The sequence below is a fragment of the Anabrus simplex genome, chromosome 2, assembly GCF_040414725.1.
Source record: "Anabrus simplex isolate iqAnaSimp1 chromosome 2, ASM4041472v1, whole genome shotgun sequence".
NCBI lineage: Eukaryota > Metazoa > Arthropoda > Insecta > Orthoptera > Tettigoniidae > Anabrus > Anabrus simplex.
The window spans coordinates 438,455,420-438,470,388 of NC_090266.1; the positions used below are offsets into that span (position 1 = coordinate 438,455,420).

The following is a 14,969-nucleotide window of genomic DNA, read 5'->3' on the forward strand; positions in this document are numbered from 1 at the left end:
TTATAACTAAATTGTATTTGATACAAATTTAAGATGCACGTAATACTCGCGTTTATACATCAAAATAATTAAAATAGTCTAAAACAAAATTCATAATTTTTCGCAACAATTTGGCGAACGTTTTTCCAACCTGAAAATAAAAATGAACGTATTAAGTTAATTTGTCATTAATTTGAGTATTAAAGTTAAAATATTACACTTGCAAAAAATTATCGCTTTGTTGTGAAATGCGGACTTACCGGTACGCAATTTATTCCAAATCTTCGGTGTCGCTATCACAGGTTTCGCTATCTGATGCGCCGTCCTCACCTCTGTTAATACCAGTATCAGATTCTTCGTCTCCCTGCCACACTGCGTCATCTTCGGAACCGTCTAGTGCATTCGAAATCCCAATCCTTTTGAAGCTCTTGGAGACTAGTTCAGGTGGTATGAGATTCCAACTCTTCTTCACCCACGAGCATAACAAGTCCAAGGGTGGACGCCTGATATTTCCGGCGGGCGTCAATTGCTGATCGCCGCTCATCATCCACTCGTAAAATCGACGTAAGTGGTCTTTAAAGGGTTTATTATCACATACGTCTAGTGGCTGCAAAGCAGATGTTAGGCCACCAGGAATGACTATCTGTCGTGTCTTATTTGTAGTGAGAATTTGCTTCACTTCGTTCATGAGGTGACCTCGGAAACTATCTAAAACAAGCAGAGCTGGTTGTTTTAGTAGTGCACCAGGTCTTCTATTCCACACAGTTTTAACCCAGTCCAGCATGAGTTCTACGTCCATCCAACCCTTTGGTTGCACTCGTACATGAATTCCACGGGGAAACTGTATATTCTTAGGCATCGTTTTCCTCTTGAAAATGATGTAAGGCGGCAACTTTCTCCCGTCAGCTGTAATGGCTAGCATTGCCGTGCATCGCAACTTCTCACTACCGCTGGTTTTCATTAATACACTCCGTGATCCTTTTAGCGCAATAGTGCTGTTGCGAGGCATATCAAAAAAGATTCGAGTCCGATCGGCATTACCGATTTGAGAAAGCAAGTACAAAGTTTCCTTGCGCAAACGTATGACAAATCGGTGAAAATTTACAATCTTGTCCGTGTAATCAGCAGGCAACTTTTGGCTTAGTGTTGTTCTCCTTCGCACTGACAGATAGTGTCGTCGCATGAACCCCTTCATCCACCCACGAGTCGCCTTAAACTGAGTTACCGGTATGTTGTGTTTGCGCGCTACCCCCTGTCCCTTAATTTGTAACATTTCATATGATACACTGCAGCCATTGTTACGTATTTCACTGACGTACCTAAACACTTCTTCGTCAATTATAGGAAACTTCCCTGTTTTAGGACCTCTAAACACGCGTCTAGAAGGGTTTGTGCTTTTTAGCTTGTTTTTTTACTTTCCGCCAGTCACGCACCAACTTTTCACTCACAGAAAATTTTCTTTCTGCAGCTCTGTTCACGTGCTGTTCAGCGAAGGCAATTAAGCTTAACTTGAAGCCCGCAGAATAGTTTCTATATTTACCCATAGTCGCTTATAAATGCTTCACACGTTAATGTTTTGCGATAAAAATGACTTTCCGTAATTGTTCACTATTAAAACAAATTATTTCTGCAAACACCCAAAACACAAATTAAAAACTTAAATTCTCACGCACACATGTCTACAGTAATCACGTAAATCTGAAACAAATAAATGCATCTGTGATCTGTCCATTCCAGAGCAGCCAATACTGTTAGGCAGCAAGGAAGCATGCAACAATTTATCAGTTTAGCTCGTTGGTTGCGACGCACTACTGCGCTTGCGCAAAGCTCGCAAACCGGAGCTGTAGCTAGCGCGGTGTAAATCTACTGTATAATTGACTGTATTCCGAGACGTCAGTAACAAACATTCATTTTTTTCAATTTCTTTTAAACATACGGTAATTAGGTTAATATTTCATCCCAGTTATTGATGATTTTACATTACATTACTGACGAGTTTATAAAATAAGACTTTAATAGCATTGGATAATAATTATCTTGACTGCTTGGATAAAAGTTTTCATCCCATGCCCGGACACTTATGATGTAGTAGTAAGATATGAGTCTAGCGATGACAACTGAGACATCGTAAATAATTCAGCTGAATAATTCCGTGGAAATCTGCGTTATCGTCTTGGATTTTACTTCGTGCGCAATAACACAGGAGCCGGCCCCATGGTGTAGGGGTAGCGTGCTTGCCTCTTACACGGAGGCCTCGGGTTCAATTCACGGCCGGGTCAGGGAATTTTACCTGTATCTGAGGGCTGGTTCGAGGTCCATTCAACCTACCTAGCCGGTATTTCCTGGCGACGTTGCCGATAAGCAATAACTTACAGCCTTACGTATTTCAAATGGGAACTCATAATATGTAGGTGGTGAATAAATAGTACACTGTCTCGCGACCACGTTGTCAAACTGCCGATAGTCTACCGGTAAGCCATGCGTCGTACATATACCGGTATTATTTATTTATACGTTGTGCAACATGTCGCAAACGTGACTGTGTTGCCAAATTGCCCATAAACCATACACGTATTTAAATTGCGCATTCATGTGCAACTTACGTTGCAGTTCCATTTACCTTTTAACCAGATTAGTGAACAAAATTTGGACGTGCGACGATTATGTAATTAAAGGTTTAAAGTCCGATTTTTGTATTGAAAATAAAGGATGCGACGATTACGCGGTGGCGACGATTATGCCGTGAAATACGGTACTTCTTATGGAGAATTCTCTGTGAATTTATTTTCTCATAACTGCCATCCATAGCCTTGCATATGAACATGAATACTGAGAGCGGAAGTCAAGTGCATAACAAATGAATTCCACTAAAAGAAATCAAAGTGAATGTGTATGATTCACAATGAATGGCTGTCAATATTCTCAAAGCTAAAGAAAATAGTGAAAGATATTGAGAGGATTTTACATGGTTGGTCATAAATCATCTGCAGTCGCTCAAGAAGGTAAATATGATGAGAAAGCATATGCCTCTTGCATGTAGGGAATTATTTTTACCAACAGATCAGCCAGGGTTAGTAATTACCTTCCTTCATAGCCAGCAACGGAGATAACAAAGCTTACAAAATCACAGCTGTTGTGTTTGCTCCTTCTTTTCAGCATGGCCACTATTTTAGGTTTCTCAGTCATGAAGTGTAGTTGACTATTGTTACTTTTAATGATGACATAAGAAAGAAGACGGGACTCTTTAGCTGAGATGATAAATGTATGCAGTGGTTCATCCAGGAGGATGCGATATAGATTTTGATTCCTATAGGGAACCAAAAATATTTATCCTGAATGAATAAATTAATAATTCCAATATAAGAGGTCCGTTATTAGAAATGATGAATTTTCCAGCTAACTCATTCTTAGTTGCCAGTGTTTTGCCCCAGTGTGCCAATTCGGGCTAATCAGTTGGCAACTAGTAGACTACCAAGACTCATGGATAGTGTATATAGTGGAGACTGTCTATCTAACACAACCTATCATTCCATCCCTGAAGGGAACGGTGGGCCTCCTAGATGGTAACTCCATCTCTTGGGCCAGGAGACTTTTTAAGGATGAAGGAGGTGCTCAGAAAAAGTGAGGGGGTTGGTGGCGTGATCTATACTGGGAACTGTCTCAGCATTTGCCTTAGTGCGGGAAAATGGAAAACCACGGACAACTATTCTCAGGATAGCCGACAGTGGGGACCAGCCCTCTCCATCTCCCGAATACAGGTATTTATTCCCATAGGGAACCGAATACCAAGGCGTAGAGCCACGGTAGAGTTGTGACCACCCCTCCTCTAATCAATTGGTGGGTTGGAATGCAGAGTTGTCGGACCACGGACCAGCCGTGGCCACTTGTAGGCTGAAGCCTACTCTGCAACCACCGACCTAGTGGAGGCCACTGCATAGGCTCCTTGGAGCCACAGGCACTGCCAGTGCATTATGAAAGACTTGGTCTCTTTTACAAAAATTGATGCCTGCTAGGCACTGCTTGTTGCTTCGAGTAGCCTATGCAATGGGCTCCACTATATACACTATTCATGCGTCTTGGTAGGTGTGCTAGTTACCAACTGATGAGCCCAAATTGGCACACTGAGGAAAAATGCTGGCAACCAAGAATGAGTTAGCTGGAAAATTTATAATTTCCAATAACGGACCTTTTATGTTAGAATTATGAGTTTACTTATTCAGGACAAATATTTCAAGTTCCCTATAGGTTTCAAAATGTATATCAACTGATGGCCTAGTAGGCATCAATTTTTGTAAAAAAAGATCTAGTCTCTCATAGTGCATTGGCACTATCTGTGACTCTGGGTAGGCTATTCAGTGGCCTTCACTAGGATCGGTGGATGCAGAGTGGGTCTCAGCCCATAAGTGGTCACGGCTGGCCCGTGGTCCAAGAGTTCTGCACTCTGACTGGCCAACCGAGCACATGAGGGGTGGATGTGGCTCTAGGTCTCTGCATTTGAGAGACGGGACAGGGCTGGACCTCATGGCTGGCCCCAACTCTCGGCTGTCCTGAGAATGGTTTTCCGTGGTTTTCCATTCGACTGCACTAAGGCGAATGCCGAGAAAGTTCGTAGTATAGGCCACGGTTGCTACCCCCTCACCTTCTCCAACCATCTTCTTAACTGTAACAAATCTCCTGGCCTGAGAGACGGCGTCACCGTCTAAGAAGCCCGTCTCCCCCTTCAGGGGTGGAATGAAAACATTTTAGTAGTAGCCTCTACTGTATGCAATATCCATGGCTCTTGGTAGGTGTGCTAGTTACCAACTGATGTGCACAAATTGCTACACTGGGGTGAAACGCTGGCAGCCAAGAACGATTTAGCTGGAAAATTTACCATTTCCAATAACGGACCTTTTACCGTATAATCTCGAATACCACCCGCCACCTTATTTGCACCCTTATTTTGAAAGAACAAAATTTAAAAAAAAAGTGAAGTCAAAATTATTTACAATCTTTACCAACACACATCAAATGATTAGAAAATACAAATAAAAGAAAACAAACATTTCCAGAACGATATCCAACAAGTTCATTCATCATCATCGTCATCGTCATCATCATCATCATCATCATCATCAGTACCAACTTTGGAACGTTCATCACAATCACCTTCCCACAAAATGTTGTCATCACTGCCATCCATAGCATTAGAAATGCTACATTTCCTGAAGCTCTTCTGTATGAGGTCTCCAGGGATACGATTCCATGCCGTCAAAATCCACGAACACAGCAGCTGAACTTCCGGGCGCTGAATGCGACCAGTTGGCGTCAGTGTATGATAATCAGCCACCATCCATTCTGTATAGAGCTGTTTCAAGGCTGCTTTAGATGGACGGTTCACGCAGACATCCGGTGGCTGTAGCATAGACGTCATCCCGCCCGGAATGACTGCTAGGTCGGATTTCCCATCCTTGATATGTTTCTTCACAGCGTCTGTTGTGTGGTGGCGGTAACGGTCGAGAAAAAGCAAGCTCTTTTGTCCTAAAAATGCACCAGGGTGACAACGTCAAACACACTTTACCCAGTCTTCCACAAGTGAACTCTCCATCCAGCCGGAGTTCTGAGATCTGACGATAACACTAGCGGATGGATTTTTAGGAAGCGTCTTTCGCTTGAGAACAATGTACGGTGGCAATTTGGTTCCGTCAGCGAGAATACACAACATTACCGTACACCGTTGTTTTTCATTACCACCTGGTCTAATGGTAACACTTAACATTCACAGTCCTGTCCACTGACATTTCAAAGTAGACTGGCATCTGATCTGCATTGCCAATTTGGGAAAACAAATATGCATTTGTCTTCCACAAGCGAATTATGTGACACTGAAACGACAATAACTTCTCATCGTAGGCACCAGAAAGATGCTGTGAAATTGAGGTATGTCTTTGTACGCTCAACCCATTTCTTTTATAAAAATTACAAATCCATCCTCGGCTTGCCTTAAACCCTTCCGATGAAAGTTCCTTTGCGATCTCTAATGCCTTTAGCTGACACATTTCGGTTAACACACCATATCCCACTTCCCGCCTTTCTGTTACATATTTATAAAGTTTTTTTTTTGTCAATTTCTGGAAACTGTACACACAGTCCAGGAAAAGCTCTACGATCACCACTACATGTTAATAGCACATTTTTCTTCTTTCTCCAATCACGAATACATGACTCGTCAGTATCGTATTTCCTACCGGCGGCGCGATTTCCAATAATTTTGGCTTCCCGAACTACTTTCAGTTTCTCAGTCGCAGTAAAAGATCGCAAACGCTTTGTGGAATTCATGTTGATACTCCGAGAATGTGCATGAGACTGACGCTAAGCGCAGAAGTAGCGTATACTGAGAGCGGAGAGCGCATTGTTACCAAGCCGTGCCGGCGGTGATGCCCGATTTACGTGCATTCGGAAAGATAAATTTCCTAAACTTTTAAATAAGACCCGCACCCAATTTTGGACGCGATGTTTTCGAAAATACAGTGCGCGTGGTATTCAAGATTATACGGTATATTGGAATTAGAAAGACTAGCTGATGTGCCCGTGCTTCGCCATTCCAGAAACGTCGGTAGGAAAGTAGCGATTAAAAGCAATGATATAATATAAAATACTCGATCAAAGGAAAAACCGCACATTTTCTCAATTTTAACGAAAAGGACTACACTGGCGATCTAACAGCCCAAAGTTCCAGAGCTGGAATGATCAAAGCCGCAGATAGCCGTGATCCGTGATCACCCTTCGTCTTTTTTCGGCAGGGAGGGGGTCGAATAGTGGAGACTCCCACGGCATAAATTATGCCCTTCTACCAATCTGTTTCCTAGGAGTACCCAATGAGTTGGAAAAAATTCACTACACTGGCTGCGGAAAAGGCTATCTGACTTGGAGGCAAATTTTTCCTCCAAGCCAGAGGAGAAACCCACTCTTCACTGCTAATTTGGAATAAAATGAATGTAGAATTTCAATAAAAGTAAAGAGGAAGGAGCTTTAATTAAGAAATGGTTCTTTTCAGGGTCGAATTTTGAGTTATTTAGTGAATTGTGGTGCTATAATTTGAAATAGGCCTGAATTGTTATTCTATACCAGGCCTTACTACTACTACTACTACTACTACTACTACTACTACTACTACTACTACTACTACTACTACTACTACTAGTGCTGCTGCTGCTGCTGCTGCTGCTACTACTACTACTACTACTACTACTACTACTACTACTAAGTGAGCCTCTGCCTTAAGTATGCACACTGCTCATTCAAAACAGTACGTCAGATTAGGGATTGCATAGCTGGAATACTATGATGAACCTGTGTGTTACGTACCAGCTGTATCAGAAAATATATGAACCAGAGGAATGACATGCTAAAGAAGAAAGTTTTCTTCTAACTCCCCAGCTATTTCCCGCTAATATTCGGTCAGGATGTTATACTCGGTACGCAGCAGTTATCCCATCTATCGGTGTTGAGAGGCAGCATAAGAGACAAAGAACATCACATCAAACAATGGTCAATGTTATCGTTGATCAATGCTATGCGCTTTTGATATTGTATTTCTTCATATTTAGTTTTCTTCCGACTCGTAAATACCACTCTTACCATAGTCGGTACGTTAAAACTGATTAAAACATTAATGATAGGAAATTGTACGCCCTATAATTTTTGTTATATAATACTCTTCGATAGCGCCAATAACATAGGTATTTAAAAATTACATTTTAGGTGCCTTCCCCTAAATTACAATTTCATGCTGGGTGAATAAATTTGTTTATAGCTTAGACTGTTGTTTCTCATTCCCCGACTCTATATAACGACTTTCATTAAATTCTGTTAACACATTTTCACGTGGCTCGGTGTTGAAATGGACTTAGCAACAAAATTACAATTTCATGAATATCTGTGTTATCACAGTCGGTACGGTAAAAATGTGTAAGACATAAATGGTCGAAAATTTAATTTTATATAACTTTGGTTATGTTGTATTTATCGATACGACCACTAATAATTTAAGTATTTGAGAGTTAAATTTTAGGCCTTCCCCTAAACTACCATTTCAGTCAGTGTAAATAGAATGATTCATAGCCTAGATTATAATGGCTCATTCTCCGACTACGCATGCCAATTTTAATTGAGATAGGACCACTCATAACGTAAATATTTAAGAACTACATTTTTGGCCTTCCTCTAAACTATCATTTCACTCAGCGTGAATAAAGTTATTTATAGCCTAGATTGCAGCAACTTATTCCTCGGCTTTGAATACCAACATTCATTAATATAGGACCAAAACATCATAAATATTAGAAAATTAAATTTTAGGCCTTCCCCTAAACTACCATTTTTATCAGCGTAAATAAAATTATTTATGGCCTATATTGTAGCGACTTATTCCCCAACGTTGCATACCGATTCATTAAATTCTCTTTAGCCGTTTTCTAGTCGTGCGTGTACAGACAGACAGACAGACAGAAATTACAGAAAAGAAAAAAATGCATTTTCTTGTTACTGTGGACATGACGGATGCAGAAATACCATTCTTTTCAAATTCTGAGCAATGTACAGACAAAACTCTTATTTTATATATATAGATCACATTTTTGGCCTTCCCCTAAACTACCATTTCACTCAGCGTGAATAAAGTTATTTATAGCCTTGATTGTAGCAACTTATTCCTTGGCTTTGAATACCAATTTCCATTAAGATAGGACCACTAATATCATAAATATTTGAAAATTCAATTTTAGGTCTTCCCCTAAACTACCATTTCTATCAGTGTAAATAAAATTATTAAAGGCCTAGATTGTAGCGACTTATTTCCCGACGTTGCATACCGATTTTCATTAAATTCCCTTTAGCCATTTTCTAGTGATGCGTGTACAGACAGACAGACAGACAGACAGACAGACAGATTGACATTACAGAAAAGTAAAAAGTGCATTTCCTTGTTTCTGTGGACATGACCGATACAGAAATACCATTCTTTTCAAATTCTGAGCAATGTACAGACAAAACCCTTATTTTACATATATAGATTTTCATTAAATTGTGTTAAAACATTTTCTCATAGCTCGGTGTTGAAATGGACTTAGCAACAAAATTACATTTCATGAATATCTGTGTTATCACAGTCGGTAAGGTAAAAATGTGTAAGACATAAGTGGTCGAAAATTTAATTTTATGTAACATTGGTTATGTTGTATTTATTGATACGACCACTAATAATTTAAATATTTGAGAATTAAATTTTAGGGCTTCCCCTAAACTACCATTTCAGTCAGTGTGAATAAAATGATTCATAGCCTAGGTTATAATGGTCCATTCACCGACTACGCATGCCAATTTTAATTGAGATAAGACCACTCATGACGTAATATTTAAGAATTACATTTTTGGCCTTCCCCTAAACTACCATTTCACTCAGCGTGAATAAAGTTATTTATAACCTAGATTGTAGCAACTTATTCCTCGGCTTTGGATACCAATTTTCATTAATCAAGGACAACTAATATCATAAATATTTGAAAATTAAATTTTATCCTTCCCCTAAACTACCATTTCTATCAGCGTAAATAAAATTATTTATGGCCTATATTGTAGCGACTTATTCCCCAATGTTGCATACCGATTTTCATTAAATTCTCTTTAGCCTTTTTCTAGTGATGAGTGTACACACAGACAGACAGACAGACAGACAGACAGACAGACAGACAGACAGACAGACAGACAGACAGACAGACAGACAGACAGACAGACATTACGGAAAAGTAAAAAGTGCATTTCCTTGTTACTGTGTACATGACTGATACAGAAATACCATTCTTTTCAAATTCTGAGCAATGTACAGACAAAACTCTTATTTTATATCTATACTAGCAAGATACCCGTGCTTCGCTACGGTGTTATACTGAAATTTATAATTGAATGCTTATTGTTTTATATATAACCCACCGATATTCGCGATCTGACTCGTTTTCTGAGAGATTCCACCAAAATTCGCGATCTGACTCGTTTTCTGAGGGATTACGGCAACGTTCCTCTGATTTTTCAATCTTTTCTCCAGCAATCGATTTCGTACTTCCCGGGATAGGTCCAAGTATTCCACCCGGTCAGTTGGGTCCCTAAATCTTTGCCATCTATTCCTATAAGCATTTTTAATGTGAGTCAAATCCTTGAGGAGATCCGGCGTGGTGTCGTCTTGGGTGCCTTGGCGGTACTGAACCTCTACTTGGCGGTAAATTACATCTGCTGCCGTTGTCATTGATGACAGTATGGTCAGTACCATTGTCGCCCTTAGGCAAGTGCGGAGGACTTCTGGCGATACGATGACATACTTCCGTGCGTTATTGACCTTATTACAGAGGTGAACAATTGCACGGTCAATCATATATCTATCGTTTATTTCAAATATGTTTAAATTTTTGTTTATATGCCAGAAGAATCTACTGTACTCTAAGAATGTTCTCCAAAGGAAAAGATGGCTCTTGGAAACGAACCCAGGAGAGATTAAAATGATCGGTTTATGATCAGAATAAGTACATTGAAAATCCACAGCCTGTTTCCAGTCATTCAACCAGGTCAGGAATGGAATGAATAAGCCCTGCCGAAGCCTGTCGCACTCCACTGGGGCAATGATTAAATGAATGACAAATGAAATGAAATGATATTGGAGAGTGTTACTGGAATGAATGATGACGGGGAAAACCGGAGTACCCGGAGAAAAACCTGTCCCGCCTCCGCTTTGTCCAGCACAAATCTCACATGGAGTGACCGGGATTTGAACCACGAAACCCAGCGGTAAGAAGCCAGCGTGCTGCCACCTGAGCCATGGAGGCTCCTTATAAGTACATTAGGAACAGTAAAATCAATTGGTCTCACCTCCGTTTTCACCCCACCGCGGTTAAGTTGATTTACCTCCCCCCCCAAAAGAAAGAAAACGTGTGCCTTTATGTTTAAAGGAGATTCCAAATACCAATGTTCACATGTGTTACCTTCAGTTTTGAGATATAAGTATTCCCATAAAAGTAATTCACTTTTTTCACTTACTTTCACAGTCCCCACCCCCCTTAAGTGAATTTTCCGGCAAAAATTGCTTGTTTCTTTAATAGTAAAGGATCTTCTAAATACCGATTATCTTCATTTTTTGAGATATGTGTCCTCATGAAACGAATTCAACTCCTTTTCACACCCGCCCACAAAAATGATTCTCCGCCCCTCCCCAAAAAAAAACGCGTCGTTTTATTTTTAAAGAAGATCTAAATACCAATTTTCACGTCTGTAACAACTTTAGTTTTTATTAGATGTAAGTATCCTCATACAATTAATTCAGTTAATTTTTCAATTTTTCACCCTTCCCCCCCCCCCCCAACCTTCATTGGATTTTCCGAGAATACCTGTTTCTTTACTTTAACAGGAGATTCCAAATACCAATTTTTACGCCTGCAACATTTTACGTTTCTGAGATATACTGTACATATAGTCTTTCTAAAAATTCACCCCAATTTGTAACTGTTGTTTAACCCCCATTAATTAGATTTTCCACAAAAAAAAAAAAGTTTCTGTATTTTTAAAGGAGATTCCATGTACTAACTTTCTGGTCTGTAATATCTTCAGTTTCTGAGATATAAGTATCCTCATTAAAGACATTCAACCACTTATTCACACTTTTCACCCCCTCCTATTGGGATTTTCCGAAAACAAAAAAATACGTGTTCTTTTATTTTTAAAGGAGATTCTAAATATCAATTTTTACTTCTGCAAACTTTTGAAGTTTTTAGATACCGGTATAGATACACTAATTTTTAAAATACACCTCATTTTCACCCCCCCCCCCCCACTATTTGGATTTTCTAAAAACAAAAAATACATGTTTCTTTATTTATAAAGGAGATCCCAAATACCGATTTTCAGGTCTGTAACATCTTCAGTTTCTGAGAAATAAGGATCCTTATTAAAGGCATTAAACTATTCTTCACCCCTTTTCACCCCTCCTATTGGGATTTTCCGAAAACAAAAAAATACCTGTTTCTTTATTTTGAAAGCAGATTCTAAGAACCAATTTTTACATCTGTAAACTTTGAAAGTTTTGAGATATAGATACACTCATTTTAAAAATTCATCCCCCTTTCAACCCTCCACTATTTGGATATTCCAAAAGCAAAAAGTACATGTTTCTTTATTTTTAAAGGAGATCCCAAATACTTTTTTTCAGGTCTGTAATATCTTCAGTTGCTGAGATATAAGTATCCTCATTAAAGGCATTCAACCCCTTTTCACCCCTCCTATTAGGATTTTCCGAAAACAAAAAAATACATGTTTATTTATTTTTAAAGGAGATTCTAAATACCAAATTTTACATCTGTAAACTTTTAACGTTTTAAGATGTAGACACACTCATTTTAAAGTTCACCCCCCTTTTCACCCCCATTATTTGGATTTTCCAAAAACGAAAAAATACCTGTTTCTTTATTTTTAAAATAGATCCCAAATACCAAATTTTAGGTCTGTAATATCTTCAGGTTCTGAAATATAAGTAGCCTCATTGAAGGCATTCAATCCATTTTCACCCTATTCCACCCTTCCTATTGGGATTTTCCGAAAACAAAAAATGACGTGTTTCTTTATTTTTAAAGGAGATTCTAAATACCAATTTTTACATATATAAACTTTAAAAGTTTTGAGATATAGATACACTCTTTTTCAAAATTCACCCCTTTTTCACAACCCCCATTAATTGGATTTTCCAAAAACAAAAGAATACGTGTTTCTTTATTTTTAAAGGAGATCCCAAACACCAATTTTCAGGTCTGTAATATCTTCAGTTTCTGAGATATATGTATCCTCATTAAAGGCATTCAACCGTTTTTTCACCCCTTTTCACCCCTCCTAATGGGATTTCCGAAGACAAAAAATACGTGTTTCTTTATTTTTAATGAAGACTAGCGAATGTACCCGTGCTTCGCTACGGTATTCTACATTGTATTCGGTTATCGAAGTAAATAGTGTACATGCAGTAAATAAGATTGTTTTAAAATTGCATGTGTCTTAGCGTTATCCGAGAAAGAGCATGGGGAGTTCCCCGTACGTTGTTTCCAATGTAAAGTGTTTGTTACGGATTTGTGATATAGCGGCAGACTCACTTGCCTACTGCCATTCACAATCGAGTTGGGATGATTACGTAATAATTGCAGGCCCCATTGCCTACTACGCGGACAAAATCGATTTGGGGAGTTTTCGTTAATATGGCAGCTCCCTTCCTACTTCCAGACAGATTTCAGTTGAGGAGTTTTTATTATAATGGCAGGCAATTACCCTACTATCACTTGAAATTGAGTTGTGCAGTTACCATTATAATGTCAGGCCCATTTTCCTACTGCCAGCCAGCTTACTGCCAGTCACACCAAGTTGGTGAGTTTCCATCAAAATAGCAGGCCACTATGCCTAATGCCAGTCACATTTTAGATGAGGACATTTCTTTATAATGATAGGCACCCTTGCCTACTGCCAAACACAATCGGGTAGGGGAGTTTTAAACAAAACTGCATGCTCACTTGCCTTCTGCAAGTCAAATCGAGAAGGGAACTATTCATTATAATTGTAGGCTTTCCTTACTAATGACAGTTACACAGGAGTTGGAGAAGGAACCCTTTCCTACTGCCAGTCAAAGTCGGTGTGGGGAGTACTTATTACAATAGCAGACCCACCCTTTCTCGATCGCTAAAAATCGACATCAGTGAATATATATAGATCGACATACGAAAGTATATGCGTGTTTACAATATTGAAGACCTTCATTTACAGATTAACTGCTACTAAACGTACGTCATATCGACAAAGGATTATACCATAAGACACGCCGGATTTAGTGGCCTAAATGACTGGTCCTATGATATGTCATCTATTCTTGGGTCAGATTGAATTAGAAACGTGGAACAGGGTAAAGGTTTTGTAAGATTATCTCACATTACATTACTTTTCGGATACATACATAGCATTTGGCTCACATATGGCTACTGGGTGGGCCAATTTTCGTGAAGAGTTTAATGATTCTGTATTTCATATAAGTAATTGAAAGTATGAATTATGCATGTGAAAATTCCAAATTGACTTAACATCGATTAAAGAGAAAAATCAAACGTAAAAGGGATACAGATACGGCAAAAAGTCATAAGACCACGGTTGTAGATCATTCCAAATTGAACGGAGATTGTGCAATCCGTTATAGGATAGGAATTTCCGAAGGTCTGCACCATCATTAAAATTGCCTGCGTATTTCGATATTCTTCGGGGATTCAAAGTGAAAAATTTAATGATCTAGGAAGTTTTCCGTTCGTTACAGGCTTAAACGTATAATTTTGTCAAATTTCAATTATCTTCTTTTTCTTCTGGCAGATTATGGCGCAATTTGGATTTTGGGCGAGGCGGGTAAAAATTAGTACTTTCAGGAAACTAAACCAAAAATTATGGAGATGGTCATTATTACCCCTTAAACGGAAAGCTGTACGAAAATTTCGCCAAAATAGTCAGTGTAGAGGCACACAGTCGTTACGATTTGATTTATATAGATAAGGAATCTGCTCCATGTAAAACACCTTTTGGGCTATGTCCGCTGGACTTAACCTGCAAAAGTGACCATTCATGATATCTCCCTTAGTAATCCTCCTGACGAAAGAATGCACATGAAAAAAAGGTTTAGAGGTGGAATTCCATCACGTTTGGTCGATTTCCAGTCAGGTTTGTCTTGTTCTGTATATGTTGTGGAAGAGTAAAATCACCATTTCGGTTCCCTATAAACCGCCAGTCCATTCCGGAACATGAAATGTTATTTACGTTTAAAACCTACCTTTGGACAGGTGGATGCTAAATATAAATTTTGGTTCGAATGTCTTCAGTAGTTTTCAAATTGTAAGGAGTACGCTTTACACGCACCCGCTCGGGAGTTAAGTCCGATGGGACTTGTACAGAAAAACGGT

The 14,969-nt window shown here is 39.1% G+C and overlaps 1 protein-coding gene across 1 annotated transcript in view; it reads left to right on the forward strand.

Annotated features, from left to right (window-relative positions):
• The window catches only part of Sema5c (Semaphorin 5c), a 545,428-nt gene that overhangs the window by 507,719 nt on the left and 22,740 nt on the right, over positions 1-14,969 (forward strand). The gene's annotated exons all lie outside the window — the stretch shown is intronic.